This window comes from Camelus ferus, chromosome 12, assembly GCF_009834535.1.
Source record: "Camelus ferus isolate YT-003-E chromosome 12, BCGSAC_Cfer_1.0, whole genome shotgun sequence".
Classification (NCBI taxonomy): domain Eukaryota; kingdom Metazoa; phylum Chordata; class Mammalia; order Artiodactyla; family Camelidae; genus Camelus; species Camelus ferus.
The window spans coordinates 53,891,075-53,918,607 of record NC_045707.1 but is presented as its reverse complement, the minus strand read 5'-3'; the positions used below and the strand labels follow the sequence as shown (position 1 = coordinate 53,918,607).

At 34.6% G+C, this 27,533-nt stretch overlaps 1 long non-coding RNA gene across 1 annotated transcript; it reads left to right on the top strand.

Moving 5' to 3' along the window:
• On the top strand, window positions 1-21,561 carry LOC116667755. Its single transcript, XR_004324783.1, has 3 exons — window positions 1-528; window positions 21,254-21,300; window positions 21,409-21,561. It is a non-coding gene; the product is annotated as an uncharacterized LOC116667755 (long non-coding RNA).
• The last annotated feature ends 5,972 nt before the right edge of the window (window positions 21,562-27,533 follow it).

Sequence of the window (27,533 nt, the reverse complement as noted above, 5' to 3'; positions counted from 1 at the left end):
AACCTCCAGGAAATGAGGTAAGAGGGGCTAGAGATTAAGCACTGCAAAAACTCTTCAACAAAAGCATTTGATGCGCTTCCAAACTGGTGAACACTTTTACATGTTGCTCCTGTGCCGGAGACTTTTCCAGACCCTGCCCTATGTACATCTTCATCTGGCTGTTCATCTGTATCCTTTAAAATAAACCAGCAAATGCAGTGAAGTGTCTTTCTTAGTTCTGTGAGCTGTTCCAGCAAATGATTGAACCTGAGGATGGAGTTGAGGGAACTCCCTATTTAGTGGGGGTTGATAGCAGTAATTCAATCAGAAGTACGGGGACCAGTATAGGACTTGTGACCAGCATCCGAAGTGGGGAGCAGTATGTAGGACTGAACCTTTAAGCTGAGCCAGAATTGAATTGAATTGTTAAACACCCAGGTGGTGTCAGGTGAATTGGAGGGTTGGTTGTTGATTTTGGAAAAAGAGCCTTAAAAATTTTAAAGTAAGGGAAAGTGGACTATTAAAAGGAGAATGGAGTTATTGGAAAAGGTAAACATAATCAAAGCACCATATTTTATACTAGGGAGTTTACGTATACTAATTAAAATTGATTTTTCATAGACTATAGATATGCATACAGTATTTAAAATGATAAATACTGACACAAGAAAACACAGTATAAAATTAGCCATAGCCTGAAGTTGTAGTGGGAAGTACGGTGAAAGATTGTGTATCAACTGCTCAACTTTTATAGCAGGCAGCCAATAGACAACTTACAAAAAGTTGAAACAATAAGTAGAAGTATAACATTTAAAGTTATATGGGCAACTGTCAAAATAACAAAAGCAGAAACTGTTTTCTTGTTGAAAGTAATACCCTCTATGGAGTTGTGTGATCAGAGAAATTTTTTTGTTCTATATTCTTATGTCTTATTCAATGTTTTGTATGTATCGCTTCTATAATTTAAATGCTTAATTTAAATATTCTATAAGCTGCAAAAGAAAGCAATAATCTGTAACAACAGACAATTTAGAGAAACATCTGAATCTAGATATTTTATGATTATGCTGTATAATATGCACATATTTGAAAATAAAAGCCTTGTGTGTTTTTTTAAATTTCATTACACTACATACGCAGTACATTTTACACCTATTATATATTATACAGCTTTCTGTTAATTTATTGTTAATCTAATACCTACCTATTTCAAGTTTCCAGATAGATCTTTTGACCTACTTTTTCAAATATGTTAAGACAATAAAATTTATTAAAAAAAAACTTTTCTTTTTGATTCTGTTCTAATTCATCCACACACGTTTTGCTTGGATTATAGAATTACTTATAGAGTATTATGTAGTATAATGCTATCAGTTCTCAAACTCTTTCTCTTTTATAATTTGTTTCTTTGCATTTAAAGAGTTTTTTTTAATTTTAAATGTTAAAATTGTAGTTTTAAGAAAATTACAGTGTGATTAAATTAATTAAAGGTCATCAGTGTGATACAGTGTGATACAGATACTGAATATGAGATCTTTAAAAACTACTTAGAACTTGATTAATTTTGATTGACAATGCATCTCTATCAGAGTAGCTAAAGCACTAACTGTCATGACTATAACATGAGAAATTGAGGGGAATAAGTTTGGAAAGTACTTTGAAAACACTTGTTCCCATTCATATTTGCAAGTCCTTACTTGAACTTGTCTTTGTGAAATTTATGCTCTATTTACATGGGCACCTGCTTTCAGAATGCATTTTCCCTTCTTGTGAGCTCTAATAGGCAGATGGTGAGTGACAAAGAAACTCACCCCAATACAAATTTATGAGAATGGTCTCACTTGGGTTCAGAAGTTGCTTTTCTACAAAAGAATCTTTGTTTCCAAAATGGACTCTTTAAGAATATTAGACTAATGTGCCTGGAAAAAAAAAAGTAATTAAATTTATAAATAAATTAAAATGGAACTAATTATTCACATAAATGAGAGGAGTGAGTTTACTTAGGCTGATTGACCGTATCTCTGTGGTAATAGTTCATTAGTCTGAGGAAGCTATGTATTCATCAAGTATGGTTTATTAATCTGCAGTTTTCTTAGGTAAGTTACAGCAGTGTTATAGATTTCCTTTGCAACTTAATCAATATCTATTTATCCTATAATTCAAATTTGCTGCTCACTCCCTTGATCTCACTCTTAAAACGCATTACTACACATTGTCCTTTTTCTGTTTTGTACAGTTTCATGCTGAGTGAGCCCTCGGGGATCTGCTATTTTTATTACTGCGGCTCTTTTTTTCCCCTGCAGATAGCTATTTTTCTGTTCAGCTGTACTTGTGTTACCATCATTTCTTAGGGCCAGATGATGACTTCAGATATGCTTTTGAAATTTTATTTCTGGCTCCCGACTCTATATTCTTGGGAGGTTTTATTTCCTTCCTACTGGAAACCCTGTCTGGAAAGGGCTGCCCAACCTGCAGATGGTCACAGCAGGATCCCGCTGCTTTCCCGGAGCATAACATAAACATTTTCTTAATGGTGCTTCCTGGCTTCCTCCCTTTAAAGCATCAACTAGCAAAACTAAGAAGTCGTCAAACATTTGACCCCCACTAGAGTGATAAAAACCTTTGTACTTCTTTCTGTTTAGTATATGTGGGCTACATCTCCACGGGCAATCTGATTTAAAGAGATGTGACAAGTTACACTTTGTCTCTCAGGATGTCAGTTTCCACATCTTCAAAAATAAGAGTAGTGCTTATTTTTATAGTTTATTTGAAGGATTAAATAAAATCAACACATGTTAAAGCTCCTAGTTCAAGATCTGATATAGAGTAGGTTCCTTTGGAGATCCTGAAAACCATTGCCTAATAAGCATTTATCAAAGGCCTTTTGTTCTGTTGTTTAAATTTTAAAAAGGAGATTTATAAGTTGCTAAACAATCTTTGAATGCTTTCTCAGTTTACTTTAATTGAAGCTATGATATAGTGCTAGGTGTTACCTGCCATTTTATACTTCAGATTTTAAGAAAAATAAACAGAAACAATAAAATTAAAGACACTTGAAGGATCTTATCAATGATCTTGGATAATCAAGCAAGGCTGAAATAATGTGATCTAAATGCAGTAGTTGTTTCCATTGGGTTTGCTGAGAGGCCTACCACCATCAATACGGACATGCATGCAGGCACACACATCTTTTGAGTTATAACTTTTACATGACTCAGTTTGAAGAGTATAGCAAATTTGACAGAAAAAAATTCAGCCAAAGTTCAAAATTACATTTATGGTAAAAATCAATAAAGTAATTTTTTAACTCAGGTGCTTGATGTTCACTACAGTGTAGTGTGGGTTTTTGTACCACATGTGAAACAAGAGAAAAAGCCCAGGAGGTAAAGAAAGAAAAGTATACACTATGTTAAGGTTTTCATACTATATATATGATATATTTAATAATCAAATATGTGTGTCCAGTAGTTGATGCCAAGCAATCCACATCACATTACTGCTCTTCCCCTCTGGAATCTTAAGATAGTTTTCATCAGTTTTTCTCTAATCAATTCATATTTATAAGCAAGTCAACTTTGATATTCCATGTTTTTTTCTAAATTTTTCTTCCTTATGTCTTAATATCCTCCATTCTGCTTATGTTATACAAAAGACATGTTTTTTAAAAAGAAGTCCCTTCCTTGTAGTTTTGGAGGAAAAAGTCTCTTTACAGCTGCATTCCTTTTGCTTTATGATCAAGTAGCATGTAAAATTTACCACATTACTTGCATTTATTTTTTATTTTTGTCTTTTTACATGGGAGCACAAATTTATTAACATGGAAAAGTGAGAATGTTTTCTTTATAAGTATATATACTGCTACTGCGTATTTTTTTTTACACCGTTTTTTCCCTTTCTCCACGTCGATATTGGCACATGTCAATTTAAATATTTTAATATCACCCTTCAGCTGATAGGTGTTGAGTTAAAGGAAGGAGAGGTGGGGAAGTCCTAAGTTGGTAGCAGATTTCTCTCTGCTTGATAGCAAATTGTGAACTCTCAAGCAAGATGTATATCAGTGTAAGTAAAATTATTATTTTTTAAAAAACCTCAGTTTTCTTCTTCCTTTTTATATTTTTATATGATTCATGGTCCAATAAAAATAATCACTGTATATTTAAAAGATATAATGGAAAAATCATTTGGTTTTTCATTCAAATAATGATAAATCCCACTGGCTTAAAACAGTATTGGCTTGCAATATTTTACTTAGTGTTTATTGAACATTTTTTATATTCCTAGATATTAAGAAAGCCAGTAAGGAAGAAATATGCTCCTTTTTAAAAATTTTCTTGAAAATTAGTACAGAAAATAGTAGTAACACATTTATTCATTAGATTTCTTTCTTATGGATTCACAAAATGCTAATTTGGAAAAGACAATTGTATTATGAAGTATTTTATTAGAGATTTTTAAATGTATCAAATTAGTATAGTACATATATCTTGTGGTGGATGAAAATTGATATTATCTTATTGTTTATTTTCAAGAGCACTTAAAATTCTAAATTGCTAAATTACTTTCTTAATAAAAATGAATCATTTTCTCATTACCAGGATGATAAAAGAGCTATTGTCCATCATTGTTTCGTGTGTTAGGATAATGATGCGTCTGAAATGCTTAACTGATTTAAAGTGGTGCTTTCATTCTTTGCAAAATTAAAATCCAAAAATGTTAATACACCATCTCAGAAGAATTTAGCTCTTAATACCCACCGATACTAAGTTAGAACACTTATTATGTTTGATCACTTTATTAAGTGTATCAAAAGTCTTTCAACAGGTAGTTATGACTAAGAATGATTTAGTAAAAACATCTTAATTACAGATTAGAAAATTAAATTTTTTAAAGGGCACTAAATTATTATTGAAATCTTTTATGTATTTATTTTACTAAATCTTCTATTGTATAAAAATAATCAGTAAGACACCTTTTTCTACAATGTAATAATCTCACTTATCATGATGGCACCAAAATATCCTCTTTTTAATGAATTAATTTTCAACTTTTTCTTTCTTCATTACTCACACTGAAGTATAAGATGGATACCATTTCTCGCTGGAGACAGGAAAAGGATGGAATTCAGAAGTGAAATTGGTGGAAACATGTTAATCATGGGATAAGGGCAAACAAGAGAGGGAGAATCTCAGAAATCATTTTCACTTCTTGATTCATTCATTCCACAATTACAGACTTGTTAAGTGCCGTGCTACACACTGATGAAAAAGGGAAAACAAAACACTCGTCTTGCCTTTGTAAACGTTTACAAAATGTGTATTGCATATGTGTAAACTATATTTTCCAGGAGACATGTATGTGTAGATGCACTAACAGTGACCAGATGATTCCCTTTTTTTGGCTTATCAAGGAGAGAAATAGTAGAGAGTCATTTTTCTTCTATGCCTGGAGATTGGAATTTTGATCATTAGAGACCTAGAGTACACTTAGAATTTCAAGAATAGTTAGCCGCAGTTAAGAGGTATTAAATTTTTTGGTTAAGATCACACATTTATTTGCAGTGATGGAATTTGATTCTACTTCTCATTATCCAAGACTGTATAGTTTCCTATGTCATGGCATGAAAGAATAGACTTGGCTGGTTACATCATCATTTATACCTCTTGTGTTTTCTTATATGTTTTAAAGGAAGAGGGGGAGAAAAACCTTTCTTTGCTATGTGTATGCAATCAAGAATTGGTAGGTAATTATTTTTGGTATGACTTCATTAATATTTTTATCAAACTTTTCTGATTTCCATTTGTTGCTTGACCTTAAAAAAAAAACACCTCCATTTGGTATTCTAACAATAAAGAATAACTTGGACACAATAATCTCTCTACATTAAAAAATTTAAATAGCAATATTTAAGGTACCTTCAATATTATCTGTGACATTTAATATATGGTATATATAAGTCATTCATAATAGAAATTTAATTTTTTGATTTGATTAGAATCTAACAAATTGCTTGTTCTGAATCACTTTCATTTCTACCTACTCCATTATTTATATTGTTTTCTTACGTTTAATTTTTAATACTCTGCATTTTTTTACCTTGTTATTTAAGCTTAAATTTACAAGCTATTTCAGACAAAATGAAGCAATATGCTGTTTAACTTATCCTGATAGTCAAATAAAAATTGTATCCTAATATGACCTATATGCTTCTCACGTTTTTCCAAAGAATCGAAGGATGCCTTATTCTCTGTTACTTCACTCTACCTTACATTTCTGTGTCATTACCACCCAGTCCTCATTTTATCATTGGTTTGTTTCAACATGTTGCCTAACTATCCATTTTACAGCTCCCTTTGTGTTCTTTGTCACATTAATTTAATTCCCAAAACATTATCCTTTTTTCGTATTAACCATTTTAGTTTTCAAATCAGATAAATTGTTATTTCTAATGATTTTTCTAGTGCTATCCAAAAATACATGGAAAAATTATAATGAGATTAAGCTTATCATTTTGTGCTCATTTGGAAGAGTACAGTTCCTGAAAGTAAAGTACTTTGTAAAGCTACACCAAAATGTATCAGATACCTTGCATTATAACTATGTATATAATTATACACATTATAATTATACCTTTAATAAAAAGTGGCTGCTTTGTAAAAAAAAAAAAAAAAAAAACTACACATAGCAAAAATACATTAAAAATTAAAATTTATGGAAGGTTTCCGGTTTATGGAATGTATCATATGGTAGTTATATTTTTAGTTTTTTGAGAAACTTCCGTGCTGTTTTCCACAGTGGCTGCACCAATTTATATTCCCACCAATAGTGTATGAGAGTTCCCTTTTCTCCTCGCCAACATTTGTTATTTGTGTTCTTCTTGATGATAGTCATTCTGACAGGTGTGAGGTGATATCTCATTGTGATTTTTGCATTTCCCTGATGATTAGTGATGATAAGCATCTTCTCATGTGCCTCTTAGCCATCTGCATTTCCTCTGTGGAAAAATGTCTATTCAGTTCTTCTGCTCAGTTTTCAATCGGGTTGTTTTTTGTATGTTGAGTAGTATGACCTATTTATATGTGTTGTCTATTCTAATCCCTTATTGGCCATATCATTTGCAAATATTTTCTCCCATTCAGCTGGTTGTCTTTTCATTTTGTTGATTGTTTCCTTTGCCATGCAAAAGCTTTTAAGTTTGATCAGGTCCCATTTGATGACCCAGCAATTTTATTCCTGGGCATATATCTGAAAAAAATAAAAACACTAATTCAAAAAGATTCATGCACCCCAATGTGCACAGCAGCATTACTTACAATAGGCTAGATATTGAAGCAACCTAAGTGCCCATCAGCAGATAAATAAATAAGTTGTGTTATATATACATAATGAAATACTACTCAGCCATAAAAAAGAATGACATTTTGCCACTTGCAGCAACATGGATGGACTTGGAGGGCATTATGCTAAGTAAAATAAGTGGGAGAAAGACAAATACTATGTGATATCACTAATATGTGGAATCTAAAAAATACAACAAACTAATACAATAAATACAACAAAAATACAATAAAACAAAAAAGAAGCAGACTCACAGATATAGAGAAAAAACTAGTGGTTGCTGGTGGGGAGAGGGAGTAGGGGAGGGGCAATTATAGGGATGAGGGAGTAGGTGGTACAAACCACTGTGTGTAAGATAGTTTACAAGGACGTATTGTACAACATGGGGAATGTAGCCAATATTTTGTAATAACTTAAGAAAAAGGGGGAAAAAAAGAAGAAAAAAATGATAATAATCATGTACCAAATTCAAGGTTTTGGAATACTCTGTGAAACTTAACTGGAGTTAATTTTGCTTAGAATGTCCACAGTAAGCCATTCAGGCTAGGGGTAAAAATAGGACAAAGAGAAAACAGAGAAAAGTGAGCTTCCTGGAGGAGGACGGGACTTACCCAGTGGGGGCTCAGCTCTATAACAGAAGAGAAACCGTCGCAGCCATCCCAGCGACAGGGCCAGCCCCTCTGGAAGTAGGTTCTCCGTGTCGCTGGGGTTATCTGGATGTCAGCATGGGGCAGAACAGACTGAAGAGGACCCCATTGTGGAGAAGGGGTGTAGGTCAGAGTAGGGGAGCCTGAAAGGCACATGACTAAGACTTAAGGAAGCCATGCAATTACTGTGTTCTGCAAAACAACCAGAAGTATTTCAAATTGATGCAAAGTTAAACATGCTGGCACTTGATACAATAAAGTTTTTAATGTGTTTTTAAAAAATAGAGTGTATCAAATTGATATGAAACATTTATGGAAAGGAGGCAAAACAGAAGCAAATCATTCTTTTATCAAAAAAAAAAAATATATGTAAGCACTCTGCCAAAAGTAATAGCACATAATGCCATTTTTTTATCATAGGAAAAAATGTACTAGTTCCTTTCAGGAAGCAACTTTTGCCTAGAAAATTTCACTAAAGGACTAACAGAGTTTAACTTTATTCACAGGTTCACAATATTAACTCCTCTCCAATTACTCTCTATTCTTTATTTTGCTTTCTATGTCCTTTTATTTCATAATGCTTAACATTCCTTAAGTACTTCTTATAATTTCACGTACTGTTTCTTGAACTAGATTAAGTAATCTGATGTCATCTTACATTTCTCTTTCATATAAATCTTGGCCCCAAATTGATACTCGGTGGAGACCTGCCTCAGGGCCCTTCAATAACAATATATTTAGGAACTAGTACTGGGAGAAATGTATTTTTATTTTCATATTTGATAAGATCGTGGGCCAAGAACATGAAATTAGGGACAAAAGCAGAAAGATGAGTCAGCAATGACTGTGGTATACAGTTTTGGTAACTAAGTCCTTTGTGTTTAGAGCCTGGTAAGAGGCAAAAGTAGATGATTTGGAAGAATCACAGGTAGGAGGAATAACAAGTTTATAGGTGGAAATAATGAGAGTAGATCTGGCTTCAGGTGCTTGCATTACTTTCAGGTGGTAATGACTAATAGGTAGTAGGAAATACACGTAGCAACAGGGTGATGACATAGATGCGGTAAGACCTAGTTATTTGAAGCTACTAGATTGGATGAAATCCATTGGGAGAATGCTTTAAAAAGAAGAAATCAAGGAAGGAAGAGAAAGGAAGGAAAGGAGAAAGAGAAAGGGGGAGAGAGGAGGGGGAGGGACAAAGGAAGGAAGAAAGGAAAGAAAATGAAATGGCTCAAGAATCTGTAAGACTAGAGGTCAGTTATTTTTAAGGCCAGATAAGTAGGCATAAGCCTAAAGGAGGGCATAAAATAAGAAATTTAATCCATGGAAAAAAAAAGAGGTATATATAAGCATGTTTCCTAGTTTGTGAACAGAGTCTGAGACTCAGGGTTTCTCTCCAGGAATGTAGGAAAAGCGATTCACAGCGTTCTCATGGGCCGCGGGCACCATCAAGCTCATCTTCAACCATTGCTAATGGCCTAGCTGTGACAGATTTTACATTCAGGGTTCGAGAATTTCAACTAATGACTAGACTTGGATAGGAGATAGAAAACTCAGTTAAAAATGAGTTTAGACAATAAGGAGTATTAAAATAGTTATCAGAGAAATTGAGGTTCACGTACAGGGATTCGTTAATAAGAAATTCTGGTGCCAGTGCAAAGTAAGAACCCAGCAGGAGTGCCTATAAAACCATGGGATATTCTCAACATTTTCCCTTGTGTCTAGACTGTGGCTTTTTAAAGCAGAGGCGAATACTGAGTCATTTCAACTGACTTCTATGGATGTGGGAAACCAGGTTTACCCACTCAGATACAAGCCCCCTCGAAAGGAAAAGGGCAGGCCAGGCAGGTGGACCCGAAGATCAAGTTGTAGGATGTCAGGCTCAGCTCCCCTTCCACGGGCAGGATTGAAAGGCAGAGCACAACTCCAGGGAAGTCCCTCTCTCTGGGAACACGAGAACGGAGATAAAGCAGACCCCCCTAACCAAGCACCTAAGGTTTGTAGGTGCTCTGCTCTTCCAGGTGTTACTGCTAAGATAATGAGAACGTGCTGTTGCTTCTCTGGGGTTCCTCCTTTAAAAGCTTCTCTCTCAACTCTCTGTGCTAGACCAAAAATTCCTTAGGGCTAAGAACAGAACGAGGCAGTGAAAAGTGTGACTGATAAGACGCTAAATCTTGCCACACTACCCTAATAAGTCACTAGAGTATGCCAAAGAGGAGGTTACTATTAGCAAGAGAATTGCTCATCTTATAGTTACTTCATTCTGATAGGAGAACAGGATCCCCCCGCCTTCTTCATCACTATCTTCTAAGCAAAAAACCTGAAAGGTGATAGTTTTTCCTCATTTCAGTAGAGGGGGGAGTCGGGTATAAGCAGACAACTCAGTGCCGGTCTCAGAGGGGAACTGGGCTGGGGGTTTCCTATCCTTGTATTTACATCTACAAAATATCCTCTCCCAAGAAAAAAAATGTTAAGTCCACTCCCCTGTAATCCTGGTTTTTGATTTTTAATTTTTGACTGAGATACTGTTAGCAGATAGAGACCCCAAATTGGAAAGCCCAGCAAACAGGTGGGCAAGCCCCTCAAATATGTGGGTCTTAGCCCATCGATTGAGAAAGAATTCTCAGTAGAGGCAGATGGACAGAGTGAAAAAGAGCTGTTTTATTTATTGCTCAGAGAGGGAAGGGGGGAAAAAAAAGGCAAAAAGAGGAAACACTCCAGCAGGGAACTGTCAGCCAGGTAGCCGGCTGGGACATCTCCAGCCCCCGATCCGGCCTCGGGGTCTTTTATTGGAAGGCTGTGCCATCACTGTCTCATTCTGGTGATGCCAATCATTTATTACTGGCTCTTGTCTCCCATGGAGCTCAGCCCTAAAACAGAAACTTCAGTGAAAAACAGAGAACAAAGAAAGAGATACTGGGGTATGTCCTTGGGATCAATGCAGCAGTTGTGGGACACGAAATGTCTTATTGTATGGCTGTGTCCTTCAAGGAGCGAGCTGTGGGATAAGAGAAAACATGCTGGCATTTTCTTCCCCTTCGCTGACAGCCAGCCAGCCAGGGTCAGCCAGCCTGTCCAGTCACCTGTCTCAGCACCACTGTGGCCTTTTTGCTGGCATGGGTCTCTTCCTGCCTAGGGCTTCCAGTGGGCCCGTCCCACTGTGTTGGGGGTACTTGTCCTATCTGGGGTTTTTTTTTGTTTTTTTTTTTTTTAATTCCTTCAGCAGCTCTCAGAAGCTGTGTTCACTTTAAATTGAGTCAGAAAATTGAAGAGAATATCTTTTAAATACAAAAATAATTGTGAAGAGATTTTGAAAAATAAATTTATTGGATTTCAATCCAATGTTCTATGCTTCTTTTTTCAGTTTCTATTTGTAGCATTTTATTCAGAAGTCTCTGATGAAGTTAAATTACATAGGCTGTTAATAATTCAAGAGATGATACCAGAAATCTGAGACATTCTCTCCTGTCACATTTTGCTACAGTCAGTCCTTTATCAGCTTCATAATTTTTGACTATTTTTTTTTCAGTCTTTTAAAATTTTCCTTTAGAAAGCTCTGATTTCCCTCTTCGTAAACATATTTTTCTCTTTATTTTCAAAAATGTGATTTGCCTTTTGTGTTATGGAATGACTTCATACCAATCAAGAGTATCAGGCAAGAAGATTAAATTTATACACATTTTATTGTAAGTTGTTGAAAAGGCTCATAGTCAAATGGCAATTATCAGACATTTACCATTTTTCACCATAAAATGTAAGTTCTACAAAGGACATAATGAAAATAAACATCAGTTAACTTCGAAAGAATTAAATGAACCAAAAGAAAATTATGTAAAATTAGATTATTTTTACTCCACATACGTATGTTGATATTAAATGATGCTCCTTTATTTTTTCACCAAATTCAATTCTTTGAAATGATTGCCTCTATTGTTTTGCCATTACATTAGTGCCTGTAGCATTTAGGGTTTTGTTTGTTTATGCATCAGGCCTACCCTTGTGGCTAAAACAAGTAGGAGTTACTTTTTTCAAGTAACAACAGTCAGGAAATAGGCAATTGAGGTCAGTGCAGCTGCTTAAGGAAATCATTAAGGACCAAAATTCATACCGACTTCCTGACCTGCCATCCTTAGCATATAATTTTGGATGCTGCTCTGCTTCCAGGGAATTTGATCATATTTCAGGCAGAAAGAAGGGCAGAAGACAGGGCAGTTCAGTCTGACCTACCAAGGAATCTCCACTTATAAAACTTTGGCTAGAACACAGCAACCCCCATGCAATTATTTTTAACTGTGTGTTTTAACCAAATAAAAGCAGGCTCTCTTAGGAAGAAAATAATACACCTACTATTGGATTGCTTTTTGACAGAAATAAGTTGATTTATAATGATTGCAGAAGTTTTCAAAATTCGGATGCTTCAGACTCATCTAGAAAGTTTATCAAAGAGGGTAGATCTCAAAGTCCCCCAATGGAGAGACTCATTCAGTAGGGGAGAGTCACCTCAGTTAATTCTACGTTGGTTCAGGGACCGTTCTTTGAGAAATACTGGTAAGTTAGTATATTTCATCGAAAATCCTCTCCATTAGAGTTAGTGGTGCTTAAAGATAATTGGTGTTTTAATGTATTTGAACTTCATGCTTCAACTTCTTGTAGTTTTATTCTTTTGCTTCCTCCTAAAATTTTCCATCTCCTTTTTCTTGCTTTAATTTTCTACATGAGACTGACTCTTATTGCAAATCTTCCCATTTCTAAATATAACAATAACAATTAAGTGCACTTAATAATGATTTTCTATCTTCATTGATTCTTGAATCACAACTAGCCTGGAAGCTGCTGAATGCTTTTGGGAATAAACTCTAGATCCATTACTTATGGAAAATTTTTAGGTTTTTATTTAAAGGTGGCCAAATATTGAGGATTTTTCAAGTCTGAGAGTATGCAAGCATCAAGTCCTCAGAACTGCTGATGAAAGAAGATGTCTTTTCTATCTCGTCCCTTTGATGCTGCTACTGGTTCTAGAAAATGTCTTTCTTGGCCTTCCACTGAGTAGAGTGCGGTTTACCTTAAAGGAAGCAAAAGGGCTTATTAGTAATAAATTACTAAGCAGTTCCACCCTCCTTGCTCACATTCAGTGATGTGCTGGAGCAGGCTCCAGCTAATTAGAGACAAATGTGCACATCTGTTCCCAGCTCCATGCTCAGTGATGTCAGGTTGGTAGTTTGAAAGTGGCCTTGGTGGGTATATTTTACATCACAGAGATCGGCAAATGCTGCATATCTGGCTTTTGTTTTGCTTTGTTTTTACTAGAACATCACTGCTTAGATATTTACCTGATTTTCCTCACCTTCAACCCCTTAGAAATTTGAGTCCTGTTTTGCATGGCTAAGAGGTAGGACTGAAGGGAGAAAGAAAAGAAAGAAAGAAAGAAAGAGGGAGAATGAAAAGAGGGAAGGAGAAAGGAGAAAGGAGGGAAGGAGAAGGGAGAAAGGAAGGAAGGAGGGAACCTGCCTTATTTTCAATTTCATTCAAAATGTAAAACCATTCAAAAAAAAAACACATGGATTGGAGTCTGAGGATCTGAAATAGAATCATTTCTAATAAATTAAAATAAAAACATTTTTCCAATGCCATAACTAGTTGCTACTAAAAAGTTCTTGGTTATATTGAAATTGTTTTACTCATCCTTCTCCAAATGAAGAATCTAGGCATTTTTGAAGGAAGTGATGGGTCACAGGGAAGGAAAGGTATGGAATAGCTCTAGAACAGAGTGAGTAACAGAAATATTTACTGTGTTCTGTAGGATACAGATCATGGGTTGCTGAGATCATCACAATGGAAAATATTGATCTTCTTATAAGAAAGTAGAAACTCAGAACTGAGTCAACCCTAAAGAGCACAAGAGAACTATGCCCTATAAAAATCCTACAAAGACAAGCTGCATTGTTAGGCAGCCTCCACACAACCTGGTTTTGCAACATGTCCTTCACTGACGCATTGAGTCAGCTGTCCTTAAGTCAGCACAGTATGTTAATAGTGAAGAAACAGTTCTGAAATTGCTTTTGTTTGTGGCAGTCCTATGTTGTCCTCAAGACAAATCACATACTTTGAAGTGGCATGAACGACTAAGTTAGCACTCCAAAAACAACAGTCCCATAAATCATTGATAAATGACATCCAACGCATGCACTCTGGTTAAAAGTTTGTATTTTGCAAGTCAATCTAAATAAGTATGGCACACCATGTAACAGACTTGGAAAAAGGACATGTGTAAGGACATGAACTTTGGGAAGGCAGATACACCTAAGAGACATTGTAAAGAATTCAGTCACCATTCCTTAAAAATAATACATTATCGATCATTAAAGGTTATTCTCCTTAGGGTGTCCAAATGGACTCATTACAATATTAGTCAGTAACTTAAAAATAACAAAAAGACTGAATTAGATAGTTTATAAACAGACAAGGCAGTCATAAGAATCTATTAGCTGTATACATACATATTCAATGCTCTTATTTTGATTCCAGTTTTTATGTAAATCTGTCTCGGTGTCTGTCTGGTTCCATTCACTTTCCCCTGTACACACCATGAAAGACTGTCTTATTGGTATTAATATTATTAATATTTTCAGATGTTCTTCTAGAAAATTGTATGCTTAACCACTGAACTGAAAGTGGAGAATTAAGTCCACCAAATCTCATGTGTATTAAATACTCACCTGGCAAAAACCTAACTCAAAGTAGAGAAATTTTTCAAAAAGGCCAATTTCACAAAACCTGAGGAAGACGAGTCTACGTTCCCTGCTTCTCTCTGTGTTTTGGCCACAGTTCTGTTAATACGGTCAGGCTTCCTCTATGTGGTGGGAAAATGGGCAATGCCAACTATCAGTGAACACACTTTCTGCACTGTGAATTCAGAAGCAAGAAAATAACTTTTAACCTTCCTAACAAAGAAAGAATGTCCCGGTTTGGTCTAAATTATATGCTTATCTTTGACACCAATCACCGTGGAAGCAGCAGTGAGTCAGTCGGAAGACTTAAATAAGAACCTAAATCGTACGCCTTCTACTAAATCTGGGGGTAGTTTGGATTGATATGATTTATATCCTGTGCTTTTTAGCTTCCCCACAAAAGTAAGCAGAAGTTTAAAAGTTTTTTTTTTTTCCCCAGTTCACACAGGAATAGCTGATGAATGTATATAACAATTTCCAGCTGACAAAGCTTTTCTTCATAGACATCATGACATTTGCTTCAGGTGGTTTGAATAGGTTTTTATCACTTGTTGCTCAGAAGCCTAATTCACAAGGCGTAGAGGACTTAGTTTTCCACATTTAGTTCAATTCATTATTGTTCTACTTACTCCAAATGAGAAAACTGAGATTTAGAGATGTTCTTCAAGTGCCCCAGGTAAACAAAAATGATTCTGTTTTAGAACTTCAGACCCCAATTCATGTTTTTCTTTTTTGTTTTTGTTTTTGACTTTTGAATGAAATTGAAAACAAAGCAGGCCCAGCTATGGATGCATTTTATCATCCTATTTAATTAATCAAATTTCTATATTCTCCTTAGCCCACCTTTTAAGGGCAACTGTGTCCCAAGGGCAACTGTGTCCCAAAGCAAGTAAAAATCTGAGTGTTGCTTTCATTGCAATGAACATTTATTTATTAGTTTGGTGAATTAGAGACAGTGCTCCATTGGCACTACAAGACTTCCCTGTTCTTGATTAACTTCCTAAAATTTGTATCAATAGAAATAGAAAGTCACCTTGGTTCTTGCAACAACACTGTTCAGTGAACACATTGCTCAATTTTCTGTTGATCTGGGGAAAGAAAATCAGAGCATCATTAGCCTGAGACTATTCAAAGCGCTGGCAACAAGAATGTTCACAACGAGCATTGTCACAGAGAAGGAGAGGGAAATTTAACACAGCTTTAGCAACAGGGGTTATATAAAATTGAGCTAATTTTGAAAATAGTTGGTCCAGATCAGTACTGGAAAGAGGGAGAAATTGTTCTGCAGACTAGGAGTTATTTGTTGGTCAATTCAAATTTCTCAAGAAGTGAGAGGAGGAAGATTCAGGAACAGAGGTCATATGTAAGTAGGATGGGAAGAAACAGCTGTGGGAGACAAGGACCTGTCTCAGTGGAAACTGTCAGTCTTTCAAGCTCTCTTACAATTCTGTTCTGGTTTATAGGGTGTGGACTCATCTGCCTTCACATAGGTTTGGGTAACCTTGTCTATCTAGACTGCATATGAGTAGAACTCCATTACTGCATCTCATTACTTATTTACAAGAAGATGTAGATTTTTGAATTCCTTTTTAAATATAAATTATTTGTATTTAACCTAATCAATACCCCAAATCTAACCAAAACAAGACATTAAAAAAACCTTCTTTCACTCTTTGTCACTTAAAGTTTTTTTCAAATATTCCCTTGATAGTTTTGACCTGCATTCTAATGTGATCTATAATTGGGTAATAAGAAATATGTAGGACTTGCTTAATACACAAATATAATATTATATATAATTTAATACAATTGTCAAAAAGATGAAACAATATGTCTTAATGTAAGCTAAATCATTTGAAGTCTTAAACATACTACTTGGAAAATAGCATCAGTAACTGTTCACTGGAAGCCACATAATAGGGACCCTGAAAATGTATGAGAGCTGAGTAACATTCATTTTGGAAATTCACTTTCTAATAACATGTAAATGCAGCCCTGTCCACCTTATAATACGCTCACCTGATTTACAGCAGACCTTCTCGTGCAGTAGTTATCAGAATCATGCATGGTTAATAATTCAATGTATCAGCCTAATTTGAAACAATTGATTGCTTTATTAAACAATGTAATTAAATGATATCCAATCTATTGGGTATTTAAATGTATTAGTGTGGTGACAAAACAGGTTTAACCAATTTTTAAAGGTTCCCAGTCATCACCACAAAACAGCATGGAGGGAAGAGCAAAGAAACCAAGAGGCACCTGTCTGTCTATGCACAGTGTGTTCATTAGATTCACTGTATCTTTGGATCAGAGTAATTCTGAAAACAGAGTGTTTGTACAAATAATAAATACAGACACCACAACAGAGAACCACTCTGTTATGACAATAGCAAAAAGTTAAAATGTATCTGCTGCTTCATTTCTTCCACAACATTGGAATAATCTGGGAAGCATAAAGACTTCATCTTGTTAATATGTCATTGTCAATACACATTTGAAACAAATATTAACATACTACATAGTGTCATTGGACCTGTAATGCATAGAAACCATTTCCATAATTCAAATATTTAAGGTTACTCAAATACAACTGCCTACCGCTGGGTTAAATTGAAAATATACAGCAAAAATTATCTGAAGTGGGAAGCTTAAGACCAAATAGTCAATTTCTTATAAGATTAAATTTAAATGTAACTTCTCTCCTGGCTGAGATCCTTCTGGAAATAAATGCAGCAGATGAGTAACATTAACTGCCTTACCCCAAAATTAAAACTTAAGGTGTATCAAAGCCCCGGGACACGTTAGCCACAGGCTTCTCCCTCCTGCAGAAACCCAGTGACATTAGACTCTTGCCTGTTGAGAGGTAGAATTCCACAATGGTTAAACCTAGAGATTCTAGAGATAGCTACTTGGGTTTAAACCTTGACTCTCATTGCCTTTAGGACTTTTGACAAATCACTTAAGATATCAACATTAGTCTACTTACTTTTCAATTAACAGGAATAATAAATAAAGACCTATCTCTAAGCATTACTGTGACAGTTAAATGGTTGGATAAGTGCAAAGCACTTTACAGCAGTGCCTGGTTCATAGTGTGAACTGTGTAAATGTAAGTTCATTGTATCATTTATCCCCATCCCTGTTCTAGGTGCCCAGGGTCTCTTTCTATGGGGCAAAGCCTTTCAATGAAGCTTAAGGCAAAATCAGGGCAGAGACATAGAATTTAGGTGACTAATGACTTATTTGAGAATCTTGGGGATGTGGACTCAATAAGTAGCAACGTAATTCCCATCAAAATTCAACCTTTGGGAGCAAAGAACAAGGCAGCAATCAAGGGTCAGGCTTTTATATTCTTGATTTTTTTTTTCTCCTTCTCTGACTATTCTTATAGTAGAATATTATAGGTCCACTTTCAATTTGGTTTATAGTATTTGTTCTCAGTCTGTCTTCCAAGAAAATACCCAAAAAATGTTTGAATTTTGACAGTAACTCTAGTTATCATTTTAGAGATAAAATAACTCAATTTAAAAATGATTGCTTGATCTTTTTTAGGTCACACAAGTAATCATAACTGTTAATCCCATATTGGAATCAGCTAGTCAGGCTTCCAGTAAAACTCAGAGATTGAAATATTTCTATTTGGAATTTCACTGTATCAGACCAATCAAAGAGAAATTCAGTAAAATAATAATAATAATAATAATAATAATAATAATAATAATATAATAATAATAATAATAATAATAATAATAATAATGAAATGGCTGAGTGATAGGAAAAATGAAAGATTTTAGAATTTCAAACGATCACATTGTCCAAGTTGAAATCAATAAGGCAAGACTTGTAATGCAAATGCCTAAGAAAATTTCACATTCTGATGGCATCAAAAAGTGTGTTTTCCTATGTCAGTTATGTTTGCTTCTCTGTTATTCTCTGTTCAGTGTTCATGGTACCAGTTTTGTCAATGTGATTGTATTGCCAATGTGAATAGCCATCTGGTAATTCATCCTAGACTTTACCTTCTCTGTTGACCTTGCTTCTTCACAAAAGAGCCAATTATTATTCTCCAAAATCCTTCTTCATCTCCTCTCTAGTGCCCTTCTTTCCACATCTCTAGCTCACTTCAAGCTCTTCCTAGTTTTGTCCGGATAGTCTCTTGACCTCCTTTTTCAGTAATTTTCCATCAAAGTCAGAGAATTTCAAAGCTTTAGCATTAAATGCAAAAGCCCTGTCTAGTGAGACCCAACTTACATGTCACACTTCATTTTTCACTACCCCCACACCAGCACCTCACACCTGTCACAGCAGCCCTACACAAATGTTGGCTGAAGTGCTAACGTGTTCTCCTGTTCCCATGCCTTTAGTGCCCTTTTCTTCCTCCTCCACATCACTTCTTAAGATAAGAGTCAAATATTTCCTGCTCTGAATTTCCATATTCTGGGTTAGCCACTGGGGAAATTATTGTTTTGTTGTTGTTTTCGGCTCAGATTCCTTTCTTTACCTCTTATTAAAGTAGGAGGACAGTTGGCCCTGCTTGGCCAGTCACACTATCCCCATTTCCCTGGCAATAGCTATTGGTCTAGAACAGATTTAGCCTGTCCAATCAGGCTAAACGCTGATATTTTTCTTACAGTACTAACAAGAAAACTGTCTTCTTCCTCGCACATGTAACAGGAAACATGTGAACCTGGGTCAGCTAGTGGCCATATTTGCTATCACATGAATAAGGCCAGTCTGTAGAATAAAGAATGATGCCCAGTCCAGAGGAAAGACATGTAGAAAAATAGTACTGGCAGAGTTGAATTCCTCTTCCAAACCCTGAAGTTTTCAGATATGCCAGGGTTGCTATAGAACTTCCTTTATATGTGAGAGAATCTTTGATATTTTTTCCAACATACCTCTTATTTTGTATAGGCAACTTAGTTGGGATTCTGTAACTCGCAACCATAAAGTCCCAACTAAAAAAAATACCCAAGCTGGACCACGTGCTATCAGAGCATTCTCATTTTTTTTTATTGTATCATATTTGTTTATTTTAGTCCTCAAAAAAGACTGAAAATTTAAGAGGAGAGGATAGTGCCTCATATATGACTCTGCAAATGTTAACACAATAAATAAAACATAATTGTTGAATAGATATGTTAGCAGATGACTAACTTAGCAAAGCTCCAAAGATAAGGAAAAATTAAACTCATTATATAAAATTATGAATCTTGAAATAGTAAAATTTTATAACTTTTTAATCTTTTTTTGTAATAAAATTATAAACTATAATATTTGACTGCAGTAGTCATATAATCCAATGTTATCATTTTACAGATGAAAGATTTAGGCCCCCAAATGATGCAACTTGACCAAGATCACAATGTTGACAATCTTCTCAATATACTGCAAGGGGCCAAAAAAAAAGTAATTTTATACTACTTGCTTTGAATACATGTCCAAGCAAAACTAATTCAATAAGTTAAATTAGATACAGCTACTTTTTATTTACTTACAGCTTCCTTTATTTATATTTATTGTTTCTACTTTTAATAATAATTTTTTCAGGAATTAAAACTCTAGTCACTATAAAAAATAGATTTTTTTCTCTTCTATATATTTATGTTTGTCCAACAGAGAGTAAATCAATAGTAAAGAGGAGAGTGAGTCTGTCAATATGACACTCCAGGACACATAACTGATTCTTAAGCTTTGACATTTGAAATACTTAAGAAATACTGTGTGCATCATCCATCAAGACTTTTTAAAGGTTTTTTCTTTCATTAGAAATGAACAGTGAAAGTTGATGTGAATCAATCTTACATAATTTTCTCTGAGATAGGCTTCTCACGGCGTACTTTGTGAGAAGTGAAATATTTCAGAAACATGCATAAATGTTTTTGCTTTAAATTTGTAAAGAATTCTAAATCAGATGAAGAACAGGTTAAATTTTAAAAGGCAGTTTTCTTTTTTAGTAAAAAATATTTCCCTTAAAAAACCTAGTTTAAGCTGTTTGTATGAAAATTCCATCAGTAAACTTAAGGATTAATTTTATCTGTTAAATTTCATATCTGCAAAAAAACAACTCCTTTGTTTTACTCACACAAAACATCTAATTTTCCAATAAAAAGTTCACCACACATCAAAATATACCCCAAATTTGATCACTCCTCACCACCTCCATTGCTGTCACCTTCATTCAAGCCACCATCATTTCTCAGCTGAATTATTTCAGTAGAGTTTTACTGTCTTGTATACCCCACCTCCAGCTTTCTGTTCTATATACACTATTCATAGGGTTTCTACTAAAACATAGCTCTGATTTTGTCCCTCTTGTGTCTTCCCAGCTTACCCAGAGAAATGGTAGGCTGTATGATGACCTATCAGGCCTGCACAATCTAGCAGTTTCACCCCAGATTTCCAATTACCGAATCCTCACCATGCTTCTAATCATCTTTTCTTCCTTACTGTTCTGTGAATACGTAATGCATGCCCATAATTCAGGACATGCACTTTCTCTTCCCTCTGAATTGCTTGGCACCTTATTATTTATACATCTTGCTTATTTCTTTCTTTCAGGTATCTGCACAAATGTCACCTGTTCAGAGAGACCTGGATTGACCATTGTATGTAAAATTAGCCACCCTCCTGTAACATGCTTTGCTTTCTCATAGCAAGTATCACTAGCTAATATGTTGAATGTTTATTTTCTATCTCTGTTCGCACAACATAAGCTTCATGAGGACAGGAACATCATCTGTTTTGTTTGCTGCTATATCTTCAGAAGCAAGGGCTCAAAAATATTTACTGGATGAAAGAATAAATAGATAATGAATGAACAAGATGGAATACTATGCAACCATAAAAAAGAACAGAATAATGCCATTTGCTGCAACATGGATGGACCTGGAGATTGTCATTTTAAGTAAGTAAGCCAGAAAGAGAAAGAAAAATTGCATATGATATCACTTATACATGAAATAAAAATAAATAAATAAATAAAAAACCACAAATGAACTCACTTCTATATCTATCAATGTGAGCCTTCAGATGAGACCGTGTTGATTACAATCTTGTGAGAACTTTTGAAGGAGAAGTTGCTGACCCACAGAAACTGTGAAATAATAAGCTTGTATTGTTTTTAGGCTGCTAAGTTTTGAGATAATTTGTTATACAGATATAGATAGCTAATCAGATTAGGTAATTTTGCATGAATTTATTAATGTATAGAACTTGAAAGGTGCATTTCTCTGGCATTTTCTGAAGACATTTATTTTTCTTTTGGCAATGCAGTGATTTATCATTAGCAAAGTATACTTTCTTCAAAAATAAATTTTTCTTAGCCTTCAAAGATATAATTACCCAGATCTAAGAATAATCAAATCTTCTTGAAATCTTTTTCATTTTTTAATGTAAAAGAGATATTAGAGAGATGATTCCATCATATATTATATGTAAAGTTTAAATACACTCTGATTTATTTATTGTGCTCAGTTGGTTTCCCACATACTCTATTTTGTTGTTTCTAAAATAAGTTGCTTATCTGTGGAACTTTCCGTTTCCTATTTCTTGTAATGCCTTTTTGATTGTGTATTCTGTTTTGGTTTTGGGCACATCTCTGAGGTTATTATTCTTTGTCTACGTGATCTCTCAGCTAATTTTATGACCACTTTTTTTTCTTTGTGACTCATTACAGTTTTCCTTTGATTTACTGGATTTTTTTTTTCTCACAGTGATAGATGAACATGTCTTCTTTTACTTTGTATGATTAGAAACTTGTATTCGAACAAGACAAGATAAAGCAAACAACAACAACCAAAACAAACAAACAAACAAACAAAAACTCCACAAAGACCACTAAGGGGTTACTACTATACTTCAACAAAATCACTTGAGCACATTTGTGTTACAATACAATAGCAGATCATTTGTAAAAACAGGAAACTCAAGAACAGCTTTTTTAAAAGGAAAAACAATTGGATGTGGCTGAAGTTAATAGAATTTAGAAGTTACAAAACCAGCATCATTAACCTAGAATTTCTGTCTCTAAACCTTCATGAAAGAAGTAGGTGGTCAATATCTTAACTAGGAAGAGAGTCATGGAATCAAATAAAATATGCTCAGTTTTCAATAAGTGAGGATTAAAAGGAGAGAAGAGTTTTATTATTTTAAGAGAGTTTCATCCTAGAGAGAAAGCAATTGCTGTTCCCTTTTCTCCTATTGATGAGTTACATTATATCTTTATGTAATTAAATGTTTATTGTAATCTGGTCTAAACCTTTCAATCGAAAGAAAACTACTGTATTTTCACAACGCTCATCACTTGGTAATACATATCTTTGTGTAACTATAACCCGGAGCTTAATTATGTGTCTTCAATACAATGCAGATGAAATTACTAATTATTTGAACTTGGTAGTCCTTACTATCAGATATAAAGAGATAACAAAGGGAAAACAACAAGATGGCTTTCAATCCTAAACAACCCAATCACTTACTTTCATTTTTTTAAGTTATTTTCTGCACATGAACTAGCCCTCAATTTGGCAGGTCCATTCTGTTATAAATGATTAATATCCTGATTACATGCATGTCCAAGTGTTAGTTTAAGCCAAATGAAATCACAAATTTCTTAAGAGAAAAATGGTTTAATAGCAGTAATTCTATATTGCTCAAGCTAGCAAGATACCTGGTTTCCAATCATCCTTTTAAGAAATGTTGACCTACATTTGGATTATTTTTTGCTTGAAAGGAGTATTTGTTTCCCACATTGTTTTTAAAACCCATTGAACATTCTTGCCTTTGAAAGATTTTATCTTTTCCAAGCTGATTTAAAATCATATTTTTAGCATATGTCCAGACTTGAGACAACACAATATTATACATAACACCAACTAGGTTACCTCTTGACCCAGGTTTGGACCTGAGCTGGTGCAGGCTTACCTGTTTCAGTTGTCTGCAATTTTCTGTGAGTACATAAATCAGCCTTTTTAAGCCAGAACTGAACTTCTCTTGTCATCAGTGGAACATTTGGTCAGGCTGATTTTTTTTTTTAATTGCAGGTATAGTATATGCTCACTATAAAAAACTTATAATGTATAATTGGGCCAAATGGAAAAAAATAAACACCAATTTCTACATAGAATACCTAAATTACTATTTTGATATATGTTCTCCTAGTTTTTCTTCCCTTTTATTTATATAAATCAATATATGCACTTGCATCATATATTGTGTGTGGCCAGTTGCATAGAAAAACTATATGGTTGATGGACCTGTTAATGTATTCTTCTTATAAATTTTTATTACTGTAGTATCTTCTATTGCTCTGCATATATGAATATTTTGAGGTAAACACTAACCTATTAGTAAAATTCTCTCATATTGATTTAGAAATATGAGTATTTGTAGATTCCTTTAATGCCAGTACACAAATGTGTGCTTCAACTCATGTAAAATCAAACATAATCAAAATGAAGCTTTGTCTACTGATCTAAAGACAAAACAGAAATTAGCTAGCTACTTAATTCAATAAATAAAGTAAAAATAGAAAGAGTAAAAGATTCCAGAATAATTTAACTACTTCTTAATGAATGTGAGAAAATAATTGCTACGACTACAATTTAATTTGGACTAGGCAAGCTAGTGTTTCTCAAATTTTCATAAAATAGTATTTTAGTGGATCTTTTTTAGGTGTAACAGAAAAAAAGGAGTGTAGTAACCAAATAATTTTGGACATGCTTAGTTATCGTAAGTGAAGCAGGTTATTTGTTCTTATTATTGTTTATTATTGTGTATTTTTGTTTGTTCCTAGCACAGACAGTCTCAGATCCTTTAATATGCTAATACACATTGCAAATATCTAATAATAGAAAGTAGGATACAACATTTCCCAAAATTTTTGGCCATGGAACTCTTCCATTCCCTTCATTTAGAAGACAATTCCTGAGAAATAATGTGTGTAAACTATTGGAGCGTATTTTCCTTGAATGTTTAACATGCTGTTTTTTTTTAATAGCTTCTACTTAGTGGTTTACGTAGACTAGACTAGAAGCCTTATGCAAAATTTTCTAACATGATAGCCTCATATGGCTTTAAATTCTTTAAATTCAGTGATCTTTACTCCTCTGACTCTTTCATCCCCAAGGTATTTGGACATCAATTTCTACTGCTTAAACTCTGAAATATTTCTCTTTTATCACCTCCTCTATTTTGCTTCTTTCACTTTTTTACTTAACTGAGCAAATTCCCAATTACTAGACATCACAGTCAGTATTTTAATGCATCTCTTCTTTCCTCAACCTTGGCTTTATCAATGTAACCAAATGGAGCTCTTCTTAAAGTTATTGTAATTAACAGCCAAGGCTTAAGGCCACTGCTCTGTGAATTTTCTGTTAGTTATAGCAACAGATTTTTCAATTCTAACAACACCTCAAAATCAACAAATCAGAATCTTTAATCTTCTATCTATTCTTGATTCTTTTAAGTCCCAATCAATGTATGATTTTATATATTTTTGTCTCCTTCCTCAACCATAACCCACAACTTCAAACACTTTCCTACAGATAATATGGCTGAGCACCTCTCCTGTCTTCCCCCCTGTAATCCCAATGGCAGCTACCCTTTAGTGCCTCATTCCCTCCTACCTACGCTTTCAAATAGCACCTATTCAGTATACCCTTTAAGAATAATAGTCTTGAAAAAGTTTTGATCATATAATTGCCAATTTGTTGCCTATTTAAATTAAATACAAGCAAATGCAACGTTCATCACTTTTCCCAAGTCTATTTCCTTTAGCCAGACTAGACTACTCAGATCTCTTGCTCATTCATTAATCTTTGTACTTCTTTACTTAATGCTTTTTCTCTCTACCTATCTTTCCAAGTCCTTCAGGGTCCAAAATAAGATCTTTGATATCATGCACATAGTTTCAAATCTCACTGTATTATCATGGGAAATTTGCTTATCCTCTCTTGGCCTCAGTTTTGTTTTGTTTTAATCTTATGGTTGAGATGATAATATTTATCTCAGCATCGAAATGAGATAATGATTGCAAAGTCCCTGGCTAAATATAGATCCTCAAAAATGTTAGATTCCTTTTCTAACTGACATTCCTTTCCATACAGATTTTTTTTTTTAGTTCTGTCATGTTACTTTTTGTTATCATCATCATCATGCAACTCTTTTATGGCCGTATATCATGCTTCCTCAGTAAGCTCTTAGAGACTGCACCCACCTTGAATTATACTTCTTTTGTCTCCACCACAGTATTTAACATGTATTATGTTCATCATTAGGATTGTCAAATATTAGTTGAATGGATTTTGCTAAATAAGTTATAAAATTCTCTATTGAAGTACAAACCAAAATCTTGAAAATTTAAAATTCTGAAGGATTTCATGTGAGCTCCTAATCTGTAGATGAAAAAGAATGCTATCTAACTTTGGTATTTAAAAAGAAAATACAAAAAAAAGAGAGGAAGAGAGAGAGGAAAGAAGGAATGAAAGAAAGGAAGGAAGGGAGAGAGAAAGAAAGGAAGGAAGAGAGAAAGAGAAAATTTAAATCTGGTTTTTAAAAAGCAAAACATGTATACAGTTTAAGATAAGACACTGATATAAGAGAATCAGAAAACAAGTTTTATTCTCTGCCTACAACATTAACGATAATGGTAACACTAGGAGGCTGTGAACGAAAAATATTGCAAACCCTATAGTAAACAAAGAATGCTGAAACCATCAAGTCATCAGCGGCTGCCGCCAACCCCCCCATTGAAGACAAGCCTGCAGCCCAGCCTCTGCAGCCACTCACAATGGTGCACTCTGAGGGGACTCAGAGTAAGAAAGGACAGGATACTGGCCCTATTTAGCTAGATGCTTGTCAAAGGAATGGATTCAATGAGCTCAAATGTTTGCTTCCTCCCATTCATAGAAAAGCACTAAATTCTTTAACTAGAGATGCCTGATTTTCTTTAGTTAACAAGTAATCTTTTATTGTTCCAACTACCTGATCTTTTTTGTAAAGCTCCTATATATCCTAGCTCCTCCCCTACATCTTCAGAGCAAGCCCTCAGAGCAATCTGAGAGGCTGTCATCCCAGCTAATACAACATAACTCCCAACTTTTAGGCTGCGCAGTTATTTCAGTCAACAAGGCAAATACTCTGATGTTCCTTAGTTTCATCATCTCTGCAATGCAGATAAATTCACTTCTAACTCTCATCCCTGTGAGTTATGGTGGTATATTTTGAGACTTTTGTAAAGTTTCAAAGAACTACTATATATAAGGTGAGATCATCTTTGTGTATACTGTAAATGTTGTTTAGATGTTTCTTCCAGATTTCAAACATTTAATTTATTCTTAAAATTTCTTCTTATTAGTCGTGATTTCATGTTTACATCTCATTCGTTACACATGATATGATCTACTCTGCTTTCCCTACATCTCTTGCCGAATCTGCTACCTGAAGTTCAGGCTTGTCCAAGTTCGGTGTCTTCACCCATCCCTCAGGGTTGTGCGCATTACATTTCAGGCTAAAACTCCAGAGGCTTTTATTATACTTAGAGTACAGTAAACTCAATTATCTATGATAATGGATTCCTGGGAGAGCCTGTATAAACAAATTGGTTTGGAGATGTGTCACCTTGAGTAAACTCTCCCAGGCTGTCCCTTGGGAGTGGCAGAAAGGGTAGGGTGAGAGAAACAAGCAGGCGGACTCATGATGGTTGAAGCTCCAGAGAGTAGCTAACAGATCACTTCTGAAATGTCCTGTATCATTCAGTCCTCAAGGCTGAAAGGATAATAAAACTGAGAGCCTCTAGCAACAAACGTTTCTTGAGTAAATGAACGAATGAGAGGATTTA